The sequence below is a fragment of the Bos mutus genome, chromosome 2 (assembly GCF_027580195.1).
Source record: "Bos mutus isolate GX-2022 chromosome 2, NWIPB_WYAK_1.1, whole genome shotgun sequence".
Classification (NCBI taxonomy): Eukaryota; Metazoa; Chordata; class Mammalia; order Artiodactyla; family Bovidae; genus Bos; species Bos mutus.
This window is the reverse complement of record NC_091618.1, coordinates 113,064,332-113,086,593: the sequence shown is the minus strand read 5'-3', so window position 1 is coordinate 113,086,593 and position 22,262 is coordinate 113,064,332.

The window sequence follows — 22,262 nt, the reverse complement described above, 5'->3', positions numbered from 1 at the left end:
GGAATTTAGCCTCTGAATAAATGCACAGGCTTGACAACTGTTTTTTCCTCACTTAGTCTGATTGAGTGGCTTGCTGGCTTTTTCTTGGGGGCCCCCCAAATGTAGGATTAGAGAATAAATTTTCACATTTTATATTTGCCCCCAACATTTCCAGTTGTCTTAATGGTAAATGATATTAATACTTATATTCTATTCTACCAGTGCCCAGATTAATGGAAATATAAACTATAGTTTATATTTTACTGCTAAGTCACCTCAGTCATGTCCAACTCTATGCGACCCCATATATGGCAGCCCACCAGGCTCCCCCATCCCTGGGATTCTCCAGGCAAGAACACCAGCACCTCAAATTGGAATCTCACTGTCTTTGGCTCTTTAACCCCTCCAGGAGAGAAAAAAATGGTGTATATGTTCATATGGTATTTGTCTTTCTCTTTATGACTTACCTCACTTGATATGATAATCTCTGGGCCCCTCTGTGTGGCTATAAATGGCACTGTTTCATTCTTTTTTGTGCCTGGGTAGTATCCTATTCTACCTATGTACCACGGCTTCTTTATCCATTCATCTCCATTGGTTTGTTCTGTTCCCTGTTTCTGCTGGAGGCTGCACATCCCTGGAGGCTCTCTGGTGATCCCTGGTTTTCCATTTATAGTTGAAGGTGAGGCACTAACAAGCCGATCAGAACCTCTGAGTAAATGCACATGCTCGACAGCCGTTTTTTCCCCTTTTTCTCACTGTAGAGTCACTGGGTGGCTTAGCTGGTTTATTTTGTTGGGGGACCCCCAAATGTAGGATTACTCTTTGAAGCTGTTCACTTTCTCTAAAAAGGAGTCCTTCAGTCTTTTGGTGGATTGGGGTTGGATGGAGGATGGTGGAAATATGTGGCTGGCCACCAGCGTCTGGAAGCAGGACAGGGGCATGAGCCAGGGGTCTCCCCATTCAGCAGGCAGAAACTCATGGAATTCCCATTTCTGGTTCTAGAGCTTGCTCCACCCTCCTTCATGCCTCTCTGCCTTCCTTTTCCCAGGGAGTACACAGGTTTGATCTGGAGAATGGTAGGTGATTGCTGCATGGGGTCAGCGGGGAGTCTGGGGATCTACCCTACTGTGCTGCAGCCTTCCGCTCAGTTCCGTGTCCCCCGCTCATGTCTCACCCACACCACCCCAGGCCCTGGGGCTCAGCCTCTGTGTCTTCCTGGGGCTTTGCGGGAGCATCAGTTTGCTTCTCTTCGTCTGTCATCCCTCTCTGAAGGAACTCTGCTGAGTCAGGTAAAATTCCTCCATCCACTTTCTATCTCCTGAATCTTGTTGACATTTTTTGGATACATTACTATCTCCTTGCTCATACTCCTTGTCCTCATGAGTTTTTGTTTATTTCATTTCTTTTAGAAGGGAAATGAGATAAATACATGTGTTCAAGCTGATTATCTCTTGAGGATCCCTAAGCATTAGCTCCAAGAATCTCTTTTATTTCTCATAGCGATATTACTAGGTAGACCCCATTTCAGGAGGGGTATCTAAGGAGGAAGAGGAACAAGTCTAAGGTCTGACATCTAGGAGGGAACTAGGGTCTAGGCAGGGTTTTCTGACTCCAAAGCCCAGGTCCTTGAATTTTGTGCTGGATCGCCTTCTATTAAAATGGAGTCCAGTTTGCTTTCGGCTTAGCTGGATATCTTATGTTCTTACATAGAAAACAGTATTCTTCTTTTCCCAGGCAGATTAATGGTGATGAACTTTGTTGGTGACTGGGGACAGAAAGAGAGTCAACCTCAAAAGTTATTTTCTGTAGGACACACAAAGCTGTTTATTTTATTTTTTTTTCTATTTGAACCACACTATTAATATGGAAACCTATGTAAAAATACATTTGCCATTGAAGAACTTTTCTGGATAGAGTCAGCACAGAACTGTTTTCCTTTTTCCCAAGAGGGTATTTACTGCCCAGGTGATGCTTTTCCTTGGTCCAGAGTCAGCAGTCAATGTTGGTTGATTTGTTGTTTTGCTTTGTGTGAACCTGAATCTCATAGCTCTCATGCTAAGTTTTATAGCTAGACCTTTGGTTGGTTCAGGGAAGGCTTATTCAACTCTCATCGAAATCTGCATTTCTTCTGATGTGTCAGTATTTCATTAGGGTATTGGTCTCAAGCACATCACTGTTAATACAGAGTAGCAGGCAATGTTTTCTAAATGTTTCTGTTGCACTAGAGCATTTTGGAAATGTGAAGTGACTTAAAGTCATCCATTAAACAGTTTTAGGACTGGTATTTCTTACATAAAAACAATCACTTTATGTGCTAAACAAGTCACACCGTATTTTATGTTTTACTTCTTGTGGTCCTTTTCTTTATACCTCATTCCAGAAATAAGAATGTGTAGCTTTGGCATAATTGTCATTCTTTGTAAAGGATTGCTGTTTTTTGTTTTTTTTTCTTGACCACACCACATAGCTTACAGGATCTAGTTCCCCAGACTAGAGATTGATCCCAGGCCCACAGCAATGAAAGAGCTGAGTCCTAACTACTGAACTGCCAGGGAACTCCCTGTAAGACATTATTTTTGATCTTGGCTAAATAAGTGGAAGACTAATGGCTGACTTCTATGCCTGGTTTGGGTGCAGCAAAACGTGTTTCTTTTCTCTTTTTTCCTTTCTGTTGTTTGGGATCTTCCTCATTCGGTGGGAGCAGAGACTTCACAATGAGCACTGCTGCCAGGCTGGGAGAGGTGATTGATACAGCAAGACGATTTGTCTGGTTGCTCCCTCCACTCTGACAGTCATGACTGTTCAGGCCTGCATCCGCTGAGGACTGCAGGATAGCCAGGTGGGGTTCTAACCATAACCTTCAAGGTCTGAAACTGGGTTGCTCCATCCAATCTTCCCAGCTTTTCCTTAGCCTACAGATTCCCTGGGGTGTCACCAGGGAGGTTGGCCATGTGACGTAGGCCGATGGGTCTGCACAAAGCCTTGAGCACCAAGTCCTCCTGATGAAGGATCAGAAGGTGGTGGGTTGTCTGCTGATCAGGTACATGTTCTCCATGCGTTGAAGGAGAACTTGCTGGCAGGGGCGCTGGATGCCAGCGAGGAGGCTCTTGCCCTGCCCGGAGGTGGTCAGCATGACCTGCTCTCTGCAGGCTCCCTTCATGCATAGCCCTTCCAGGGTCGGCGTCTAGAGTCCCAGACCATCCCCTCATTTTTACCAGGCCCCAGTTCTGACCTCCTCTTAGTCTTGAGGAGACCCAGAGGTTCTTCTTTCCTTCACATCTCCTTCACAGGATAGAGGTGGAGAGAGGATGGAGGCTAATCAGAGGGTGACACTGTGTTGAAAACAAATTGACTTGGTGGCGGAAGCAGAGTGTAGACCCTGCCTGGGCTCCCGGGTGCTTGCAGTCAGCCAGAAGTGCTCCATGACTGTCTCCTCTCTGACTCTAAGCTTTATCTGCAGACCCTTCAGGGCCTTGTAGATGTCACCTAGGGGTTAGACCATGAGCCCAAGAACACAAGCCCTCCTCCTAGCCACCCCATGTCCACCTCAGCAGCCTCAGTGGCCGCCACATGTTTCATTCTTTTATCTGATGAGCCCTTGGGATTTGGTCCACTTGTCTCTCATTTCTAAATTCTTGCTCCCCTGGACCTGTCTTCACAGAAAGCTGCATCTTTTCCATCAGCCCTCTTTCCTTGCTCTCATTGAAATACAAGCACAATATCTTTCATTTTTAAGGGCTTTTTTACTGTTAGTCTCTCCAGGGAGCTGATACAAGTAACACATATTTGGATAGAAATGTAGGTTGTGAAGTAGCAGTCATGTATTGTTCTGGGTTTTACCCCGAGTTGTAAATGGTCTAGGCTTCTTCCTGTCCCCTTCTCTGCACCCTCCTGGGCGTCATTGTGATAATCCTCTGGGTATTGTCTGTAGTGACTCTTCTGTCCAGCCTTCTCTGGGTTGGATGCTGAGCTGAACTTCTTAGAGTTTAGGTGCTTTTAGGTTGGTGTCATTTCCAGGATCAAGAGCCACATTTCCTGGAAAGCCTTTCTTTTTATTTTATTTTACTTCTTTTTAATTTTTTGGCTGTATTGCATGGCATGTGGTATCTTAGTTCCCCAGCCAGGGACCAAACCTGCATACCTGCATCCTTGCATTGGAAGTGTGGAATCTCATACACTGGACCACCAGGGAAGCCCTAGAGGCCCTTCTTAACCTGGATCTTGGCTCTCTTCAGGCATTCTTATTTGGGGCCCCGCTGGTGTCTCTCAGTGAGCCCTGTGGCCCAGCTGCTGGACATTGTCCCCCGGGTCCCTGTCCTCTCCTCTCTTCCCAGTTTGGTTTGGGTCTAACTGAGCCATGCAGAAGTTTTCCTGCTTGTTCTAGCCTTAAGTGGATAGAGCCTGTTCCTTCAGCTATTGTTTATAACATTTGGCGGGGTCGGGGACAGAGGATATTATGAATAATCATTGTTGTAACATGACCCCAAAGTGGAAGTAAGAGAGCCTAATGGTTAAAGCAGCAGGCTCTGGAGTCTGATGACCTGGCTTGTAGCCGGGCTCCACCACGGAGTATTTGTGTGATCTTTAGACATTGACTTGGCCCTCAAAGTGGGGAGGGTATATCGACAGATAGTTATTGAATATACAGATGGTTGTTGGGAAGATTACATATCAAGCTCTCAGGATAGGACCTGGCTGGTGGAAGGTGCTAGATCACCTTCTTTAGAGGTGGGGGAACTGAGACATGGAGAAGCGGGGTTACTTCCTCAAGGTCACCCAGCTGGAAATGGAGGAATCGAGGCCCAAGCCCAACCTAGGCTGGCTCCAGAGTCTCCCCTCTTAGCCACCAAGTGGTATCAGCTCACCTCCCAGGCCTGACCTACTTCAGCCCTCTGTAACAGCTCCTACATGGCTGTCTAGCTTTTGGGCACGTCCCCTGGCTCTGTTACTGGTGTGCTGACCAGGTTTTAGGGAGGCTGAGTGGCTGTGCCCACTGAACCCACCAGTTTCTACTGGCCCATCACTCCCTCCACATGCTTGCTTTGTTCTCTGGGCTCCATCACCCAGATGCATCTCTTGTCCTCAGGGGAGCACTCTGTAATCATCCCCAAAGCCTAAAACACTCAGCACCACAACTGACATTATTTCCACCCAAGGAAGAAAGGGGTCCCTTGCACAAGTCTGGACAAACCAGCTCAGGTACAAAAGAACATCATGTTGGGCTTTCGTCCAGAACTCAAAACACACAAGCACACAATTATTTTTCAGGTTTAAAATTGTTCAGGAAACAATGTTCCAGTTTTCCAAGGCCTTGATTGTTCAGGTTTTGTCCAGGTTCATAAGGAGCTGTTTTGAAACACCACAAGAAAGTCTGAGGCTGGGGGAGAGAGAGCTTTTCTTCAGATCGGGAAGACTGGAAGAGCCTGGACCCTAGCCGGGCTTTGCCATGATTCTGGCCCCACTGCGAAGCCGGAGGCGGTTTGGCCAAACATCAGAACGAGGTGGGTGTTGCTTTGAATCGAGCTTTGTTGCAAAGGGAACATACAGGAGGAACTCCAGCTTGATAAATTGCAAAAGTGTGCTTTTTTCCTTTTCTTTTTGGTTTGAAAGTTTTAGCATTTTGCTAGACAGGGAATGTGGAAACAAGTCGGAGCAGTGACTGTGGAGGCAGGAAGCCTGGGTTCCTGTGCGGGCAAGTCTCTGGGACTCCCCAGACCTGGGGATATTTCCCCGGGTGGGATGGCCGGGTCATGTACCCCATAAGCCCGCACAGCAGCCACATCCAAAGTAGCAGCTTCTTATCTCTTTCCAGGGACACACACCGATGTCAGCAACCAGAGTCAGGTATAATTTCATTACTTGGAATCCCTTACTGATGCTTCATGAGACGTCCATTCAGAATGGAAACCGACACTCCTCGCTTCAGGCACAGTTTTAGTTACATGAATTTGATGAGTGAGCCCAGTCACTACCTTGATCTTTTAAATGGGGACCCATTATTCTAGTGCACATCAGGACTAAAATATTTGTTGCTTTATGAAAAGCTTTTTAATGCAATATCTTATCATATTTACAAAATAGAAATTAGGAGAAAGCTTTAAAAAGGATACCTACATAATGCAATATTATTTTTTTCACTTCTAAAAATTTCCAATTATGGAAATTGTACACATATACACAAAAGTAGATAGAATAGTAAAATGAACTCCTGCTGTGGACTAATTATTGTTTGTGTCTCCTTCTAAATTCATAAGCTGAAAGTGTAATCCCCAGTGATGGCATTTGGAGGTGGGGCCTTTGGAAGGTGACTAGGTCACAAGGGTGGAGCCTCACAGGGGATTAGTGCCCTTAGAGAAAGAGCAGGAGAGAATTTGCTTCCTCTTTGAGAAGACAGAGTGTACAAACCGGAGGGAGGATGGCTCTCCCCAGACACTGAATCTGTCAGCCCCTCAGTTTTGGACTTCCCATCCTGTGGAACTGTTGGGGAGTAAAGGTTTGTTGTTTAAGCTACCCTGTGTGTGTGTTAGTCGCTCTCAGTCATGTCCGACTTGCTGTGAACCCATGGACTGTAGCCCAGCAGGCTATACTGTCCATGCAATTCTCCTGGCAAGAAAACTGGAGAGGGTTGCCATTCCCTTTCCCAGGGTATCTTCCCGACCCAGGGATTGACCCTGGGTCTCCTGCACTGCAGGCGGATTCTTCACCATCTGAGCCACCAGGGAAGCCCTTAAGCCACCTTGTCTGTGGGATTTTGTTGCAGCAGCTTGAACTGAGACCACTCCATGTACCCACTATTGTTCAGTTGCTAAGTCACGTCCGACTCTTTGCGACTCTATGGACTGTAGCGCACCAGGCTTCCCTGTCCTCCACTATTTCCTGGAGTTTGCCCAAACTCATGTCCCTTGAGTTGGTGATGCCATCCAACCATCTCATTCCTCTATTGCCCCCACTACCAGTTTCAACAGTTAGGATCTCTTGGCCTATCTTATTTCCTCTATGCTCTCTCACCCTGGTTCCTCCACATCGTTTTGAAGCAAATCAGACATTATATGACTTTATCCATAAGTGTTTAATACGTTTGTCTAAAAGATAAGCACTGTTTCACTCTGACATTTTGTTAGGAAAAATTTCAAGCATACAACACAATTAAAACTGTATGCACAACCATCTTGATTCTACTGTTCACATTTCACAGTTTCCCATTCAGGCACATTCCTGTCCACCTAACTATGCCTGTATCCATCCATCAAGCCATCTTGTTTTGTTTTTGATTTATTGTAAAATAATTTGCAGTCATCTGTACATTTCCACTTAAATGCTTCAACATGCATATCATTAGAGTTCAGTATTTGTTTACATTTTTTTTTACCATTGTATATAACATTTACATCAATGAAATACACAAATCTGAAATACACATTTGTTGCATTTGACAAATGTAACTCAGCCTCCCAACAAAATATAAAAAGAAGTAATACCCAGAATGTTCCCTCATGCTTCTTTCCTAGTCAATCCCAACCCAATCTGATGTTTTCCCATTTAGAGTAGTCAAAATAATATTTTAGAAAATTTTTCTTATCTGTTGTAACAGAAAATTAACATAATATAAACTTCTTCTGGAAAGATTGATTTTCCCTCTAAATGTCTGGGATTTTTAAAACGTGTTTCCCAGGTTTTGGTTGTGGGGGCATGGAAGGGGCGCATTGGTTTCCAGCCTCATTGCCTTGCACTGTGTGTGTAAAACTTTGAGGAAAATGATTTATTGCTAGCGGAAATTTAAAAAATAATGCTCTAGTCCTTTCAGCTCCGAGTTTATGTACATTTGTAAACATTTTTGGCCACAAGGGTTCCTGGGAAGTTGTATACTTAATAGTGTCCAGAGTTACTTGGTCATGAGAGCCATCTGCCTAATCTTTCCTTGCAAAGAAGTCCAAGGGCTTTCAAGATTTCTTGAAGTGTAGCCAGGAGGTATTCTGTTCAAATTATCTTCTCATCCCCATCTCCAATCAATAAAACTCCAAACTGAAAACCTCCCCCAAGTTAACAATGAGACACGGGTTTTAGACCCTATCTTTCCTCGAGTACCAGATTGTTTTGTAATTCCTTGTCCCCTGAAATTCAAATGAAGTTAGAGTGAATGCCATCCTGAGAACAGGCAGTGCCTCTGCCTCCAAGGAGCTCTCTGGGCACCCTGGGGCGTGACTTGTTTTCCTTGTCACTCTGGCCTGGCTCCAACATCTGCTGAACTCTTCAGTGTCTGGGTCACCTCACTCTCCTCTGTGAGCTTTCTTCTGAGCCCTTGTAAAGGTTTAGGAATTTAGAGGTTTACATCAAAGAAATGAAAAACTTTAACAATTTTAATCCCAGAGATTCCCATTTCTAAAGAACCTCTTATCTGCTTAGTCATATTGTTCAGCTGTGCAGTCTCCCCTCTCCTCTTCCTGAAACTCCTATTTTTTTCCCATGTAGAATTTTTTTTTTCCTTTCTTTTTCCTTGCCTTTTTTCCCAAGATGCCCTCACCCTGCAGGCGTCTTGAGACTATTTTTCTTGTTACCACTATAAGAGAAAGTGGAGTACCAACATGAAGATTATATATATATGTATAAAATCTTGGCTTTAAGTTTAGAGAAACCCACTTAACTGCCTGACTCTATATTCTCATTTGTAAAATGGAAATGGAGGCAATGCCAGCCTTCGTGAAGATCAGTTGTGACAACATATTTGAAAGCATTTTGTAAACTGAAAAGTGTTTGTGCAAACAACCTAAAAGTCCATCAGTGGATGAATGGAAAAGAAATGTGGTGTATATGTGTGTGTGTGTGTATATATATATATATATAATGGAGTATTATTCAGCCATAAGAAAGAAAAGGGTTTTGCCAATATCTTAAAATATGCCTGGTAGTTGCCAGATGCCCAAGGGTTGTCTTCTGAATCATCTTCGCTTAATAGACTGATCGACAAGCATGTATTGACTTATAAATCCATCCATTAGATTTCTAGTTCAGGTTCAACTGATATTCTCTATATAGCTGAGCAAGTTAAATTAGGAAGTTATAGGAAATAACCTTGTTATTAATATGAGTTCTAAGCAAAAATCTGTGGTGATGACAGTAATAATAGCAATGACCACTTCTTGAATGTTTGCCAGCTGCCTGGTATTGCGCCCTTGTGGGTAACCTGCGATGCTGAGCACAGCCACAGTGAAAGTACAGGGAGGGTGAGAAGGGAGGTCGGGGAACTGCTGCCACAGGTGTGGCCCAGACCAGGTCTCACAGGAGATGCAGTGGGCCCCTACTTCGCTCAACCGGAAGACTCTAGCTGAAACAAAGGAGAGTCTACTAGTAAAGGATAGGCACAGAGGGGTGGGGTCTTGTAGCAAGTGCTCAGTCCGTTAGGTATATTCTCTTGCCTCCTTCCAGGTTTTCCTTTGATTCCTGCCTGTCAGGATAGAGCTGGGGGCCCGAGGAGTACAAGGGGAAATAAAGCACGCAGACATAGATGAGCTGCTAGGGGAGGAGCAAGGACGAACTAGGGCGGGGGCCCCTCCCTTCTCTATCTCCTCTCTCTCACTGTCCCTCCCATTTCCTTCGGTCCCCCTCTTCTTGAAAATCGAATACCTAAATATGTGCCCAGCTTAGACGATGGAGATACACTGCTGGGTAAGACAGATAAGATCTACGGTCTTCAATTTCTAAAGGGAAAGACAAATGGTAAGTAAGTAAACAAAGAAAAGTCAAAGTGAAGTCACTCAGTCGTACCGACTCTTAGCGACCCGATGGACTGCAGCCTACCAGGCTTCTCCGTCCATGGGATTTTCCAGGCAAGAGTACTGGAGTGGGTTTCTTCTCTAAACAAAGAAATACACATAAAGAAATTTGAAAAAAAAAAAAAAAAGAAGAAGGTGATGTGACAGAGACGGACTAAACCAGGCTTGTGATTGCCACACCCCTGCATAGCTTTCTCTGAGGTTGACCACACGGGGCACTGCCAGTGGTTTAATGCTCTACATTAAAGTCACCATCTTGCAATTCTTAATGTTTCTAACAAGGGGCCTTGTATTTTCCTTTCGCCTTGTCCTGGGCCCAGCCTGAGGGCAGAGGGAGTAGTGAGGCAGAGCAACGTGGGCACGTCTTGTTGAAGCAGGAATCGTCTGTGCACAGAATCATTTTCTCATACAGCCGTTGGAGGAGGCTGTAGAATCCCCTTTCTCTGAAGAGTCTTAAAAACGGCACAAAGCCTCACGCTCCTGCCACGTGTAAACGTGTGCGGCTCTGCTTAATGGCAGGCAACATGGGCATTATTCTGGAGGAACCTGCCTCCCTGTCTACAAATGCTTTGTGAGAACAGAGAACTTCAAGGAGGGTCAGGGCATCCACGTGGCATTGAGTTTTTCTTTTCTAGTTGTTACATAAAAGTTTTGTGAAGAAACCATTTCCCCCTTTTTAAAGGCTGCATTGAACTTCACAAAAACTTGAGTGAGAGAGCCTGAAACGATCCAGGAGATGCAAGGGAGTGTTCCCACCCGGCACACTGTGCCAGTTTGTTCAGGGCATGTGAAATGCTGGCCAGGGCTGCTGTAAACCGTTGTCTGGGAAAAGCTGAGAGCATTTTGATGACAGGCCCCACTGCATATTTAAAAAGGAAGTTATAATGACTGCCCTTTGACATGTGTCCCGGTAAATACAGAAAACCATCTAGTTTTCCAAAAATATTTGAAATAATTTTTTTTTTTTGTTTTCCACAATAAGGGGAGAGATAATATGTTCCTTCTAGAAACAGGGCTTCCCTTGTGGCTCAGCTGGTAAAAAATCTGCCTGCAATGCAGGAGACCTGGGTTTGATCCCTGGGTTGGGAAGATCCCCTGGAGAAGGGAAAGGCCACCCACTCCAGTATTCTGGCCTGGAGAATTCCATGGACTGTATAGTCGATGGGGTCGCAAAGAGTCAGACATGACTGAGCGACTTTCACTTTCACTTTCTAGAAACTGAAGGCCTAGTTGTTTCTGCAGATTGCATTTGAAGCAATCAGTTCTGGGAATCATGGGTGTGGGTTGTCTGATGCTAACTTTAATCCAGAGGTGGATTTGAATTATTGGCATTATTTTAGAAACTTTCCTCTCCCTGTTGAAAAGGATAGGAGGACAACAGCCGAGCAAAGAGACTTTTGTCGAGCGTGTGCTCATGCTCTGTGTGTTAGCTGCTCAGTCGTGTCTGACTCCTTGTGACCCATGGACTGTAGCCCGCCAGGCTCCTCTGTCCATGGGATTTTCCAGGCAAGAATACTGGTGTGGGTAGCCACTCCCTTCTCCTGAGGATCTTCCTGACCTGGAGATGGAACTCAGGTCTCCTGCATTGCAGCCAGATTCTTTATCGTCTGAGCCACCAGGGAAGCCTGTGCTCATACTATGCTAGGTATTTTGATGGCCAATGAGAGAAGTGTTGATTGAATTTCTTAACCTTTAGTGATACTCTCTTCCATATATCCTGTTGCTTGGTATGTATTATGTGTGTGCAGGTACTTCGTATCTTTTTATTAGTTGCTTTTTTTTCCTGAGGGAAGATGGTCAATGTTTTTATTTCCCCTCATCTAGGTAGATTTGAAGTACATATCATGATGGGAGAAAAATTACTAGACAGAGATTTAAGGGAAGTAGCTGCAGGCAATTATAGAAATCATGTTAGGAAAGAAATATGCCTTCAAGAAACTCCACCTCTTATCTGGGTGGAGAAACAATTAGCGAACAATACGAGACAGTATATAATCAAGTGCTAAATTGTGTGGTAGGGATAATGAGTGCTATAGGAATTCAGAGAAAAGGAGCAGAAGACTATGGAACAATTCACAGCATTTTGTGCCGACAATCCCACTTCCAGGGAGCGATGTCTGCATTTTCTCTGAGAGTTGATTGTGAGGCTCACCTGGCCCGCTTTGTGAATCTATCATTAATGGGCAAGATTGGGTCTTTTGTATGTTCTATTGCATATCAGTTCTGACGGAGCCACGATAAATGGGATGTAGAAACCAGTAACTTAGAGCGAGTCCTCCGTCCGGGTGAGTATGCTGACAAGACCGTCTCTGCATGACAAGCGCCAGTTTCAGTCTCCCTGACAACAATTTCTGAAGAGTTGAAAGCCATTAAGGGGTGGATCTCTACAGTGATAGCCTACATTTTCCAAGGGATAAATCTTTTCTGCTACAGAGGTTGGCAGCTGAATTTCGGTTCCCCTTGCCCGTGCCCTTACCCCCCACCCCCAACACACACACACACTCTTCACAGAGCAGCTCAAAGGCTAGCAGCAGCTGATGGGGATGGTAAATATTTTTTGCAGAGTTCGAGATGGTAGGGGGAAAATCTCTCCTGATTTATAACGAGACATCACCTTCTCAGTGTGAAGGGTTAAAGTCAGTCAGGCTGTGAATGTTTGTAGCTTTCAGCTCTTCCCCAGGAAGTGCAATACTTAGAGATTTTGAAAGATCCTGACATACCTGAAGTTTTGACACACTTATGTCCTAAAAGAGAAATTCTCCACCAGGTATATGTGGTCCATTTTCTCTGACAGATGTGAGAACAAAAAGCTTCAAGAGAGCTGAACCAGCTTGAGCAATCAGTTTGAATCTATATTCAAGTCAAGCTCCAATCAAAGAATGCTGATTAATTAAGACCCATTTAGCCTGCCTATAGCAGGATGGTTAACTATACCCCATTGCTTGTCGGAGACACCAGTTTGGTTGAACTAATTTGTCTGTCATGGTTTGTAGTGGACACAAACCCAGAAGAGGCCCCTTCCCACCCCATTTTATTGCTTTGGTTTTGTTTTGTTTTTTTTCTGTACTACAGAAATGGTATGGACCTAACAGAAGCAGGAGATATTAAGAAGAAGTGGCAAGAATATACAGAAAAACTATTCAAAAAAAGATCTTCATGACCAGGATAACCATGAGAGTGAGATCACTCTCCTAGAGCCAGACATCCTAGAATGTGAAGTCAAGTAAGCCTTAGCAAGCATCACTATGAACAAAGCTAGTAGAGGTGATGGAGTTCCAGTTGAGCTGTTTCAAATCCTAAAAGATGATGCTGTGAAAGTGCTGTACTCAATATGCCAGCAAATTTGGAAAACTCAGCAGTGGCCACAGGCCTGGAAAAGGTCAGTTTTCATTCCAATCCCAAAGAAAGGCAATGCCAAAGAATGTTCAAACTACTGCACAATTGCACTCATCTCACATGCTAGCAAAGTAATGCTGAAAATTCTCCAAGCCGGGCTTCAACAGTACATGAACCAAGAACTTCCAGATGTTCAGGCTGGATTTAGAAAAGGCAGAGGAACCAGAGATCAAATTGCCAACATCTATTGGATCATCAAAAAAGCAAAAGAGTTCCAGAAAACATCTACCTCTGCTTTATTGACTCTGTCAAAGCCTTTGACTGTGTGGATCACAACAAACTGTGGAAAATTCTTCAAGAGATGGGAATACCACCTGCCCTGCCTCCTGAGAAATCTGTATGCAGGTCAGGATGCAACAGTTAGAACTGGACATGGAACAACAGACTGGTTCCAAATAGGAAAAGGAGTACATCAAGGCTGTATATTGTCACCCTGCTTATTTAACTTATATGCAGAGTACATCATGAGAGACGCTGGGCTGGATGAAGCACAAGCTGGAATCAAATTTACCAGGAGAAATATCAATAACCTCAGATATGCAGATGATACCACCCTTATGACAGAAAACAAAGAACTAAAGAGCCTCTTGATGAAAGTGAAAGAGGAGAGTGAAAAAGTTGGCTTAAAACTCAACATTCAGAAAACTAAGATCATGGCATCCAGGCCCATCACTTCATGGCAAATAGATGGGGAAACAGTGACAGACTTTATTTTTTTAAGCTCCAAAATCACTGTAGACAGTGACTGCAGCCATGAAATTAAAAGACACTTGCTTCTTGGAAGAAAAGCTATGACAAACGTAGGCAGCTTGTTAACAAGCAGAGACATTACTTTACCAACAAAGGTCCGTCTAGTCAAGGCTATGGTTTTTCCAGTAGTCATGTATGGATGTGAGAGTTGGACTGTGAAGAAAGCTGAGCGCCGAAGTATTGATGCTTTTGAACTGTGGTGTTGGAGAAGACTCTTGAGAATCTCTTGGACTGCAAGGACATCCAATCAGTCCATCCTAAAGGAAATCAGTCCTGAATATTCATTGGAAGGACTGACTGATGCTGAAGCTGAAACTCCAGTACTTTGGCCACCTGATGCAAAGAACTGAGTCATTGGAAAAGACCCTGATGCTGGGAAAGATTGAAGGCAGGAGGAGAAGAGAATGATAGAGGATGAGATGCTTGGATGGCATCACTGACTTGATGGACATGAGTTTTAGCAAGTTCTGGGAGTTGGTGATGGACAGGGAGGCCTGGCATGCTGCAGTCCATGGGGTCGCAAAGAGTCAGACATGACTGAGCGACTGAACTGAACTGAACTGAAGTATGGGAATAGGAGCAAGCCCATGGATGCTCAGCAGGTATTACTATGTTTAGATTTTAATATGCTTTTAAAAATTAAGTTATTTTTGCAAGGTATTATTTTCTGTCTCAGTGGGTAAAAAAATTGTGATTGCAAAAAAGAATATTTCATGTTTTTTGTCTACAGAACATTGCTGTTTTTATATCAAGGCCTGAATTCAGTCACTGAGTGGAACTAGACTATGAAAGAGCATCTTTTTAAAATAAATTTATTTATTTGTTTTATTTGGCTGCAGTGGGTCTTAGTTGCAGTGTGGAATCTAGTTCCCTGAAAGTGAAGTCAGTCAGTCGTGCCTGACTCTTTGCGACCCCATCGATAGTAGCCTGCACCAAGCTCCTCTGTCCATGGGATTTTCAAGGCAAGGGTACTGGAGTGGGTTGCCATTTCCTTCTCCAGGGAACCTTCCCAACCCAGGGATCAAACCCAGGTCTCTCACATTGTAGACAGACGCTTTACCGTCTGAGCCACCACCAAGGGTTAAACCCAAGCCTCCAGCATTTCGAGCATGGAGTCTTAGCCACTGGACCGCTAGGGAAGTCCCTGTGAAAGAGCGTCTTGCAATCAGGACCTCCCTGCCCTACCCCTTTTGGCAACCATAGTAAAGAACATTATCTGGCAGTTGATAATAATAATAATGATAGAGGGGAGGAGAGGGCGAGATGTATGAAAAGAGTAACGTGGAAACTTACATTACCACATGTAAAATAGATACCAACGGGAATTTGCTGTATGGCTCAGGAAACTCAAACAGGGGCTCTGTATCAACCTAGAGCGGTGGGATAGGGAGGGAGATGGGAGGGAGGTTCAACAGGGAGTGGATATATGTACACCTATGGCTGATTGATGTTGAGGTTTGACAGAAAACAGTAAAATTATGTAAAGCAATTATCCTTCAATAAAAAATAATTTAAAAAAAAGCCACTATGGAGAACAGTGTGGAGATTCCTTAAAAAACTGGAAATAGAACTGCCTTATGATCCAGCAATCCCACTGCTGGGCATACACACTGAGGAAACCAGAAGGGAAAGAGACACATGTACCCCAATGTTCATCGCAGCACTATTTATAATAGCCAGGACATGGAAGCAACCTAGATGTCCATCAGCAGATGAATGAATAAGAAAGCTGTGGTACATATACACAATGGAGTATTACTCAGCCATTAAAAAGAATACATTTGAATCAGTTCTAATGAGGTGGATGAAACTGGAGCCTATTATACAGAGTGAAGTAAGCCAGGAGGAAAAACATAAATACAGTATACTAACGCATATATATGGAATTTAGAAAGATGGTAACAATAACCCGGTGTATGAGACAGCAAAAGAGACACTGATGTATAGAACAGTCTTATGGACTCTGTTGGAGAGGGAGAGGGTGGAAAGATTTGGGAGAATGACATTGAAACATGTAAAATATCATGTAAGAAACGAGATGCCAGTCCAGGTTCGATGCACGATACTGGATGCTTGGGGCTAGTGCACTGGGACGACCCAGAGGGATGGTATGGGGAGGGAGGAGGGAGGAGGGTTCAGGATGGGGAACACATGTATACCTGTGGCGGATTCGTTTTGATATTTGGCAAAACTAATACAATTATGTAAAGTTTAAAAAAAAAAAAAAAAAAAAGAAAACTAAAAAAATAAAATAATAATAATGATAGGTTATATTTCTTCAGCCCTTACCATGGGCAGATATATGGTTTCTTATCATCTTCATAACAATTATGTGGTTCATTGTACAGATGAGGAAGCATCTTAAAAGACAGTATCTTGCCCCAAGTTACAGTAGCTAGAGAGTAGTAGAACTGGGCTCCATCCCATACAGTTTCATGCCAAATCCATGCACTTGACTGTTATTCAATTGTGACCAACATGGTCTGGTTTGACAGGTTTTGATGCACTGTGGAAAAACCTCTTGTAAATCTGGATGCAATTGAGAGCAAGGACAACCAGGTCAAGAAATCCAAGGGCAATGGGAGAGCTGCTTTAGTGAGACTGAGATTGATGGAGCAATGCCTTCTTTTTCTTGAGATGGATGTATTAGGCAGTCTGCTTGCCTTGCTAGTAAAGAGTGCTTGTCTGAGTTCTCCATCCCTCAAGATTTTGAGCAGCTTCTAGCTAGCTTAGGTGACAGTCTCCTAAAGTTTTTTACTTCCCATTGAACAAAATTTGAGTCAAGAAACATCTCTATGAGTGAGAAAGGATGAAGTTGGAGTTTTTCCCAAAGGAATTGATTACACATAGGTGTAGGTTGGATATCACCCTGGTGGCTCAGACAGTAAAGAATCTGCTGCAATGCAGGAGACCTGAGGTTGATCCCTGGGTTGGGAAGATCCCTTGGAGGAGGAAATGGCACCCCACTCCAATATTCTTGCCTGGAGAATTCCATGAACAGAAGAGACTGGTGGGCTACAGTGCATGAAATTGCAAAAGAGTTGGACATGACTAGGCTGGATAACTACTTCTATCATTTATTCAGGGCCAGTGAAGTCACTTGATTGATCCTGTTTACACAGTCAAAGAAGGTTATTCCCAGATCAGCCAGTCAAGGCTCTCACGTGCTTAAACAATATGGCCATTATGGTAGAAGTTGGATTTGCCCAGTTATTATCTGACTTGCTAAATTTGCATCGGTCCTTCTCCCATGTGCTTGTAACACCTCATCATCCCTGTAAACAAATGCAGCAATTTTTCATGCCTTTCATTCTCACTAAGCAAAAACCATTAGGTATTGATTCTCTTTTAGTGAATGTACCATAGAGATTTCCCTTCAGTGAAAACAGCAGAAACATTATTCAATATATCATATTTCTGGAAAGATTACTACTGATTTTTATTAGATCAAAGGTTGAATTCCTTTAAGCCCATTTTTAGTCTTCTTACAGGATTGGATCTGTTTAGCTTTTGCTTTCATGGCCTTTACAGGACTTGTATGGCATGTCAAGAACAGAAGTGAAACTTACTTCTGAAGAACTTGTCTTAACAGTAGTGTGGTCAAGTCACACCCTAGAAAGATTTATGGTCTAGGAAGTCTGGTAATAGCTGGAGTTTAAAACTAGTTTAAAACAAAGCCCAAGCTCCCTTACAAATGAAGTGGCCAATTAACTGGGGCTGAAAAGGAAAAGTCTTTCTAAGTGCTTATTTCACTAACGTATCATTTTCAAGTTGTTATTGGGACAAGCAAGACTTACTCCAGTCTGACTTTGATGAATGGGAGTTGTCATTGCAATTACTTGTTTTTTTGTGGGTTGTCAAGAACGCTTGAGGGTTTGTATCAGTATCATTAGAACCAGCATCGGATGGTTCTAACTTCAAGATCAACTCTAAATCCATTCCTTTATTTGAGGCACCCCTTTCCTGAATGACAATGAGATAATTTTCCAAACTTGTTGGAACCATGCTGTTAATAAAAGTGTCACTAACAGAAAAGAAACCCTCATCAAGACTTCAGTGTTGCCTCACTTGCAAAGGGAGTTACTAAACACCCTGGAAAAGACACCTCTCAGCTACTGCTTTTGAGCTCTCCCTGGGGCATTTTCCAGCAACTGTCTTTTACCTCCATCATCCAAAACTTGCCAAGGAAGCTTACAGTTAGGGAATAACTCACTCTTGTCTGCCTTTGTTTCCTTGTCTCTAGGACTGAAGGGAGTAATCTTGGGGAAATTCCCAGTTAATACCAAAAAGCAATCAACCAACTCAAACTGTTGGTGAAGTACAGGGAATGAGGAAGAGTTTTCTTCCCTCATGTTTTGGATAAACTCCACTCTAATTTGCCTAACACAGAATCAGATTGTGTGCCCCCCAATCCATGTTCATTTTTGAAATCCTTCTCCTCCACTCAGTATCTCTTCCTGTTATTTTTTTCAGAGTCTAGAACTGAATCAAACCTGTGAACCACTCAATAAAAAATATTGGGTATTGATTAAATGAAGGGACTATGGAAGATTAAAAATGGCTGCAAATACCATTAAAAAGTGGGGTCTTTCCCCACTCCCCTTGACTCTGCACAGGCTTTGAGACTACTTTGACCAATAGAATATGGCAGAAGGGTTTCTGTGGCAGTTTCGGGGCCCAGCTCTCAAGAAAGATGCAACTTCCACTTCCTGTCTCTTGGAGCACTCTCTCTTGGAGCTCAGAACTTCCAACAGAACCCAGAAGTTCTGTTGCTCTGACGCTGCTATTCTGGAGAGACCACTCTCTGGTCCACAGTCTCAGCTAACTGCTGGTTGGAGACTGTGAGAATAGTCTCTAGAGCCTTCTAAATGAGACTGCCTGTCTCAGCCCATATTTCTAATCCACAAAATCATGAGATTTCATGATTACTGTTTTAAGTCATTCAATAACCTCAAATTAGGATAAATGTTTTGCTAAAATCTGAACTCTAATGCCGCTTTGAAAAACCGCAGTGGCAATGAGCTAATGTGAGTAAAGGGCTTATCACAGTGGCTAGAACCCAGTAAACACTCAGTGAAGGCTCGCTTTTGTAACTATTACTGTAATATTATCCCAACTGTTCTCCTTGTTCTTAGCTTTTGCCTCTAGGTTCCATGTTTAACATCACTGTCAGAATAAACTTCCCAAATCATAGTCATATGTTTAGTATAGCAATTGTCTCTCCATTAAGAAATCTTGTCTTTCTTCTCAGTAACAGAACCTTTGTATGCTGCTTAGGTATATGGAGGCCCAAACTAAAGATTACATTTCCCAGTCTCCCTTGTGGCTGGGCAGAGCCATACAACTAAATTTTGTCTAATGGTGAAAGTCGCTCAGTTGTGTCCAGCTCTTTGGGATCACAAAGACTGTAGTCTGCCAGGCTCCTCTGTCCATGGGATTTTCCAGGCAAGAATACTGAAGTAGGTTGCCATTCCCTTCTCCAGGAGATCTTCCCAACCCAGGGATTGAACCTGGGACTCCTGGATTGCAGGCAGATTCTTTGCAGCCTGAACCACCAGGGAATCTGAGTCAATGGTAGTTAAGCAAAAGTGGTTGTGCAACTTTCAGGAAGTGTCTGTCAAGGGAGAGACATGGCTTTCTCCTCCTCTGTGCTGCTTGGAGTTTAAGTATGTTACCTAGAGCCCATTTACCATCTTAGACAAGGTTAGCAAGGGTCTCATCCTTAGGGTGGCCTTCCCTGGTGGTTCAGTGGCAAAGAATCTGCCTGCCAAGCAGAAGATGTGGGTTTGATCCCTGGAGGAAGAAATGGCAACCCAGTCCAGTATTCTTGCCTGGAGAATCCCATTAACAAAGGAGCCTTGGACAGAGGAGCCTGGCGGGCTATAGTCCATGGGGTCCCAAGAGATGGACATGACTTAGGGACTAAGCAATAACAACATCCTTTGAGTGGTGGGGGATAAAACTGGAAGGACTGTGGGATCCTGACCCATTTGTGGAATTGCCTTAGTAGCTCTGGATTCTCATCTCTGGATTTTCACTTAAGAGAAAAAAATCTTGTGGATTTAAGCTTTTTTTGTGGGGGGGTGGTTACAGGGTGTCAAATAAAAGTAGCTCTATCTAATTTTAACTAAAAGACCTACTACTTATTAGATGTAGACTATGAAGGTGAATAAAAAAATGAGGCTTCTGCTCTTCTGGATGTCCATCTTCTTGGGAAGGTATAAATGAATAGAATAGTAAAGGGCTATAGAATAGATGAAACATTTAATTTCACATTTTATGTGTACCAAGGACAACTTTCCATTTATTCTCTCCCCTTGTCTTCACAATGGTCCTGTGAAATAACAGTTGTTAAATCTATTTTAGAGAGGAGGAAAAAGACTCAGAAAGTTTGGGTCGTTTGCTTAGGGTCATGTTTGTAAGAGGTAAACCCCGAATCTACATCCTTCTCTTCTGGCTCCAGTCTGTCACTATTTCTGTCATATCACATTGCAATAAGGAGGATATTATTGAATTCAATCAATGAGATAACTTTTACAAAAATAAGTACATATTTAGAAGACACAGATGGATGGGAAGGGGGTTCCAGAAGGGACAGAAAAGCTTAAGTGGTGCAGCACGGACAGGGCATGCTGGGAACATGGCAAGTCTGGGCTGCTGGAAAACTGAGGGCGGTCTGATTATGAAGGGCTCTGAGGCTGTGCTTTCTTTGCCTTCATACCATGCTTTTCTGCTTTCTTATAGTCTTAGGCAGGCTCTCCCCTCCGTGAGTCTAGCTTTCTCTCCCTTATAAAATGAAGTTAGTAGGGACTCCCCAGTGATCCAGTGGCTAATATTCCTCACTCCCAATGCAGGGAGCCTGGGTTCAATCCCTGGGCAGGGAACTAGATTCCACATGCCGTAACTAAGAGTTCACATGTCCTGTGTGTGAGCTAATGATTCCGCATACCATCACTAAGACCTGGTGCAGCTGAATAAATAAATAATAATTAAAAAATAAAATGTAGTAATAACTTTTATATCAATCAGGACACCTAATGCTGGTTGCTACAACAAGAAGTCGACAAATCCTGATTGCGTGTCACCATAAAGGTTTATTACCTGCTCCTTGTGGCTCAGATGGTAAAGCATCTGCCTACAATGTGGGAGACCCAGGTTCGATCCCTCGGTCGGGAAGATCTCCTGGAGAAGGAAATGGCACCCCACTCCAGTACTCTTGCTTGGAAAATCCCATGGACGGAGGAGCCCGGTAAGCTACAGTCCATGGGGTCTCAAGGAGTCAGACATGGCTGAGCGACTTCACTTACTTCACTTATAAATTCTAAGGCAGTTGTCAAGGGGAGCAAGGTTATGTGTATGTGTGTGTGTGGTAAGGAGTAGAATTCTAGAATAAACAATGACTCAGGTTTCCTTGAGGGCATTTTTTTGTAGTGCTGTCATATTCTGAGACTTCCTTGGAGTTCTTTGCTGAATTCTGTGCATTCAGCTGGCTGCTAAGTAGTAAGGAAGTGTGGAGTATTACATAGGTTTGATGATCAGGCTCGAAAGTGGCATCCTTCTTGTCTGTCCGTAGTTCATTGACCAGACTGAGTAACATGATTCCAACCTAACTGCAAGGGGGAAAATGTGATTAGGCACCGCTAGCAAGTATCAGCCACAAAACTCCAACTTCTTCATGGAGGCAAGCTAAGAGTTTAATGAAATCATATGTGTGCAAGTACTCTATAAAATTCCTGGAGTGTAATTTGCATCAGGTTTCATTTCTTCATGTTTGCATGTCCAAATCTTACCTATTTTTCCAGTGTCACCTTCCCTGTGGAGTCATCGTGAATCCCACTCTTTCTCTCTTTGAGCATCTCGATAGTTAAAGGTTATCTTTGTCTTTCAACACTTTATTGCACTATTTGAATCTTTATAATTTTCTTTATACATCTTTTGTCTGTTTATACATCTTTTTATCCTAAGGACATGTGACCGTGGTTGGCACAGTGTCTTGCATATATAGTGTGCAAGTTTTGATAAATGATTGATATTTTGCATTCCAAAAGATTCACTTTCTAGGGTAACCAGCATATTCACCTAAACATATTTGAGTCTCTCATCACTTTCTCCTACCAAGTTGCTGTGTAAAGAGGACATAATGTTGAATCAAGCATGAAAATGAAAACCAAGATTATATAAAATTGACCATAAACATTAGTTGGTTTAGTGCATATTTAACCAAGAGAGAAAGTAAGGACTATAAGGCAAAGAGACCCATGTTCAACAGTGGACAATCACCTCTCCCTTGACTTCATTGTTCTCATACCTGTCTCCTGGCTGCTGGGAAGGAGGGTCTGGGTTGCTTACAGCAAGACAGAGGGG